This window comes from Lupinus angustifolius, unplaced genomic scaffold (genome assembly GCF_001865875.1).
Source record: "Lupinus angustifolius cultivar Tanjil unplaced genomic scaffold, LupAngTanjil_v1.0 Scaffold_436, whole genome shotgun sequence".
Classification (NCBI taxonomy): domain Eukaryota; kingdom Viridiplantae; phylum Streptophyta; class Magnoliopsida; order Fabales; family Fabaceae; genus Lupinus; species Lupinus angustifolius.
Window position 1 is genome coordinate 24,224 of NW_017727837.1, and position 6,144 is coordinate 30,367.

At 32.0% G+C, this 6,144-nt stretch overlaps 1 long non-coding RNA gene across 1 annotated transcript in view; it reads left to right on the forward strand.

The window, feature by feature from the left end:
- Positions 1–724, forward strand: part of LOC109341348 — a 14,445-nt gene extending 13,721 nt beyond the window's left edge. The window contains exon 3 of the long non-coding RNA XR_002106937.1: positions 714–724. This is a non-coding gene — a long non-coding RNA (uncharacterized LOC109341348). The remainder of the gene's footprint in view (positions 1–713) is intronic.
- Positions 725–6,144: the final 5,420 nt, after the last annotated feature.

A 6,144-nucleotide genomic window follows, 5' to 3' on the forward strand; every position in this document is an offset into this window, starting at 1 on the left:
CAGTCTTCAGTAATCGATTACTGATAGTGGGTAATCGATTACCCAAACTCTCTCTTTACTGTTCTTTTAAAAATGAATTAGAGTAATCGATTACACTATTTGGGTAATCGGTTACTCAACTTTTGTAAAACTGGTAATCTATTACACAAAAGCAGTAATGGATTACTCTGAACAATTTAAAGTTGGATAACTCTTTTTCTCATACATGTAACTTGTTACTTAGATGAAGTAACTCGTTACACACTACTTTGAAAAATATTTTTTGTACTTTTAAAGTGTTTCATTTTTCTTTAAAAATAGTTTGAGCATTACTACTTTGTATATTTAATAGTTTTAGGATAGAAGTACCTATAGAGACTTAATCTAATTTTTTTGAAGCTTTAATCTTCTTTGTCTTCATAAGTATTCTTTCTTTTCTTCTTTTTGGTGATTTTGGTGTCTTCATCAAAACCTATTAAAGTTTGAGTATAATTTATATACATACTGATAGTAAAAAATTATACATAATTATTATATTATTTACCATTCATTTATATTATTCTTATTTAAAAGTTAATGATATTAAAAATTAGTTGTAAATAATAAAATAATAATATAAAAAAGCTCTTACATTTGTTACCGGATAGATCTTTTTCTACTAAAGTTTCATACATAAACATAACAAAACTTCCAGACTTGTTTTGTCTTCTCATAATCAACCATACCAATAAAAGCAACAATGGAAATATATGTCTTCCATTCAAAAGCTGTTTATAGGTGACCTCATAAGCAAAACAAGCCACTTACACTTTATCTTGAAACATGAGAGAGGGTATGTGAATACTCATTTACTGTCATATGTTATCTTATTAGTTTGGTTATCTCCCTGTTTTCAGTTTTTCATGGTATATGGACAAGTTAGAATACTGCATAGATAAAATAGTTTTTGAATTCTTTTCATCTCTAAATAGTGAGACTCTCTTTCATAATTGAATTGGAAAGGAAGAACATGGAACAAGTATTCGTATGCCATTTTATGATTTGGGTCAGTTGGGTGGTATATGTAGATAGCCAGATATTGTTGTTCCTCTGTAGTCCATAGCCAGATATTGTTGTTCCTCATTAGAGTGTTGACATGGTGATCCTGATCACTCATAAATGATAAATGATAATTATGGGATTCAATCTCCTAAAACAACTGTTTTTAGTGTAGCATCAACCGCTTACCGCTAGGACAGTACAATGGTAGGTGTGGTGAAGTCAAGCTCCTCTAGTATCCAACTGTACACTGGAATATGAGGAGAAGGGAAATATAACCTTTTATTAAAATAATTTAAGATCATAGGCATTAAAATGTTTTTTGCCACGTGTTATAATATGGAGAAGATCCTCATCCGGTGTGGTGGGTTGAGATATCAAGCCCTTTGAATCCGGGGAGAAAAGCCAACAAGCTCTCTGCCTCCTATGGAATTTGAAGCTTTGAACTCATAACCCTACTCTAATACCACTTATATGATCAAGTGTTTATTACTCAGCTAAAAGTTATAACTGTTAGTTAAGGCACAACTTATATTTTCTTAAGACTTCTCAGAATTTGGCTTGTAGGGCTACACTATAGGCGCCATGGGCTGTTAAGCCCTTCCAATCCTCTCTCACCTGCTCTAATATCACTTATATGAATTGGTTTATTACTCACTTGTGACCTGTCAATAATGAGTTCAAATCCTGAAAATACTCTCTTCACTTGTGATGGGTAAGGGTGCATACATCTATCATCTCTAAATCCTATTAGGTGAGAGCCTCGTATACTAGGCTATCATTCTCTTTTTAAAGTGTGTAAAAATCGAAATAGGGTTAGGGTCAATGGTATTTGGGAACAACTTCTCTTAGATGGCATGAATTTTATTTTGAAAAATTAAAGAAAATTTTCCACTACTGTATTTGATTATACCATAAGTTAAATGATGAGTTCAATATATATCAGTTCTACTGGAGCCACATCATTGAGGGAAAACTATTGTTGGTAACAAGGTTATGTACAAATTATTTTCATTGTAGCTACCTTATTCCTTGAACTAGCACCACAAGAATTAGAATTGGCCTACCTAAAAGGTACTTGACTTACATGGAACCTTTTAGGTAGGCCAACTTATTGCAAAACGAGGAACCACGTAGTACAAATGCTTTATGAGCTGAAAGCCCACATATAAGGTACTTGACTCACAATACATGGCAGTATTGCCATGTGAATGTAAACATTCAAACACAACTCTCATTTTAAGTGGGGAACTGCGAATTAGTTTTCTGCGAATTAGTTATTTTGTGAATTGGTTTTTTCGTACCAGTTCGTGGTTCTTTTGCAAATTGATTCCTATTGAAGAATGAACCAGTTTTTTACCTACAGTTTTAGTAATAAAAAAAAAGAATAAGTTACAACACAAGAAAATCTTTTCATCCTTTGGTATTTCTTCTCTTGTGTTGATTCAAACTTACAAGAAGCCGCACTATAAATGACTATGCAAAGAGTTATAAAAACTCTACTTAATATACTCGTAGCGTACTTATATTTGATAGAGTAATGTACCGCGTACTACGTATCCACACATGTACCAAAGAGAACCACATATCAGGTGACTATGAATGTAACTGTGTGTATATGGCAGCATGCCAGCAGTGGCAGATGATTATAGGGGCAGGTGGGGGCTGCTGCCCCTCCTGAATTTTTGCATACAGGAACATATTTATTGTCCCACAAAATATGTCAATCCATGTGATACTTGAAAAATACTTAATTATTAAAATTTTAAATTATAAAGTACATTTTCTCAACCAAGCATAACAAGTGATACATAGATTAATACACTTTTTTGAAACAACACATACTCTCCACTTAACTACACCCAAACGACATTTTTATGAAGTAACTCATTGAAGCTCACATATTCCTTTAATTTCTACCTTGATAAATAAATGTAGTCTAACTTGTTTGTCATTCTAAAAATTATACATAAATGGATCTAATTCTTTTACATGTGTAGATGATGATGTTGCTTATAATGAATGACTTCATTTGAGTTCAAAAATACTTTACACATAATGAAAGAGATTATGTATGTATTGATAATATATATCATAAAAATTCATTTAATATTAATAATATATGTATTTTTGTCCAACAATTATATGCTATGAATTTTAATGAGCAAGAGAGAAGATTATTTTGAGATGTCAATTTCCACATTTTATTCTTGGTATTATTAAGTCATTCAAGTTTGAAAAACTCTCAACCATATGTTATTAGTCATGTCTTGTTTTATCAAATTGTTCGTCTTATCTTAACTATTGTGCTTAATTATTGTGGTTCGGCTAACATAAATATCATTTTCAACAATGAAAACAACCAAACAAAATGAGGTAGGAAGATAGAAGATAAATTTATTGTACACAACATAGTGATTAATATTGAAAAGAAAATAAATGAAAATTTTACCACATGTGCATTTAATTAACGTGTAATTAAATATTATTGCCTCTCCTAAAGTTTAAGTTAAGATCCGCCACTGCATGCCAGTGTAAGTTTTGTCATGGAAACCATGTGTAAATGGATCTTTAAGAATTTATAGGTTTCACATAATAAGAATGGTTGTGGATTACCACAATCCATGGCGACACGACCCTTATTTAATGATGTGTGTTGTTCTTGGTTAATAGAGAGACTCTTCTATCTTTTTCCTTTTCTTTCTATGCTCTTCCTTTATTGATGGCTAATAGAACAATGTTTCTGGGCAGAGATGGAGTCAATGTTTAAAGTCTTTTTTGATAAGTATAATGCTTCCATCAAGCACTATATATAGACTCTTTTCCAAGAGTCTTATCATTTCATTCACAACTCTCCAATTCAAGAGTTATACTATTCAAAATAGTATATCCTTTCATGCCACAAGAGACATTCTTACATTCTCTCACTTGTCTCATGTGACAATACAATTCATGATATGATATATATCTTAACATAATGTGCATAATCATAATATGTTTTCCATATTCATAACATCACAATTCATGATTAAGAACAAGAACTAATAAAAGTCATGACGGTTATACATTATTTATTCGATATACAGTCTCTTCCATGTACTATTATATTAGCCTTAATCCTAACATGACACATTAAAGGGAATCATATAATAATGTTATCTAGAAAGAAAAATTTATTTTCAACATTACCCTTCTTACATGTATAGATAAGTGTGAAAATAAAATATTAAACATAAACTTAAATATTAATGAGCTCAAAGTGTCAAACATTGGACTTTATTAATAACATAATGTTCAACATTCCTTAGCAGACATAATGCCCATATTTTTAACATGACCAGTAAATATTTTGGGGGGTAACCCTTTCATCAAAGGGTATGCAATCATAAGGTTAGTGCTAATATGCTCAATTGACACTCTATGTTTCTGAACTTCTTCTTTAACGACAAAGTATTTCACCTCCATATGTTTAGCACCTTTAGAATACTTGTCATTTTTAGAAAAGAAGACTACTGCGGAATTATCACAATAAATTTTCAGCGACTTGACAATACTGCCGACAACCCCAAGTCCTGAAATAAAGTTCTGCAGCTATTTAGCATGATGAACTATGGCCTCAAAGCATGCCACAAATTCAGCTTACATAGTGGATGCAACAATAACAGTCTGCTTCACACTCTTCCATGAGATAACTCCTCTAGCTAATAAATACACATAACCGAAAATAGACTTTCTTGTGTCTATGCATCCGGCAAAGTCTAAATCTGAATATCCAACCACCTCAACGTGATTTTATCTCCTATAAGTAAGTATGTAATTATTTGTACCTTGTAAGTATCTCAGAACTTTCTTTGCAGCTTTCCAATGTTCTATACCAAGATTACTCTGGTATCTTCCTAACATTCCAACTGCAAAACTAATATTTGATCGCGTACAAGTCTGAACATACATTAAACTCCCAACTATAGATGCATAAGGAATTTCTTCCATTTGCTTCCGTTCCAAGTCATTCTGTGGACATTGCATCAACTAAACTTGTCTCCTTTCTAAATTGGAATGGGAGATGCTGAACATTTAACCATTCTGAATCTCTCTAAAAATTTGTTAATATATGTTTTGTGAGACAAGCCTAAAAGTCATTGTGATCTATCACAAATATTTCTATCTCAATCACATAGTTTACCTCACCCATATCTTTCATTTCAAAAAAAATTAGAGAGAAACATCTTAGTCTCATTTAAAAGACCAAGATCATTAGTTGCAAGCAAGATGTCACAACATATAGAACCAAAAAGATAAACTTACTTCCAGTGACCTTTAGGTATATACATCGATCAACAATGTTTTCCTTAAACCCAAATGATATAATAGTATCATCAAACTTAAGATACCACTGTCGTGAAGCTTGTTTAAGTCCATATATTGATTTCTTAAGTTTACACACCATGTGTTCTTTTCCCTTCTCTATGAATACCATTGGTTGATCCATATAGACCTTTTCTGATAAATCCTCATTTATAAAAACAGTTTTCACATCCATTTGGTGTAACTCCAAATCATAATGAGCCACCAGTGCCATGATAATCCTAAGTGAGTCTTTCTTAGAGACTGGTGAAAACATCTCTTTATAGTCATTACCATCTTTCTGAGTATAGCCTTTTGCTACAAGTCTGGCCTTATAACGTTCTAAGTTACCATAAAAATCACGCTATGTTTTGAAAACCCACTCACAACCAACTATTTTGGAAACTTCTGGTAACTCAACAAGGTCCCAACCTCTTTTTGTTTCATAGATTTTAACTCATCTTTCATGGAATTTAACCATTTATCGGCATTAGTACTATCTGTGGCTTGTGAAAATGTAATCGGGTCATTCTCAATTCCTATGTCACATTATGACTCATGTAGGTAAACCATATAATCATCAGAAATAACAGATTGTCTTTCTCTTTGAGATCTTCTTAATGCTATCTCTTATGATTCTTCTACTATAGGTTCATCAACTTCATTTTCAGTAATGTGATTATTTTGTTGTTCTCCATCATTACTAATCGGTTCAATAACTTGAGGAACAACATTATTAGGGACACAAGTAAATGGAACTTGTACCCTCACTTCTTGAATTTC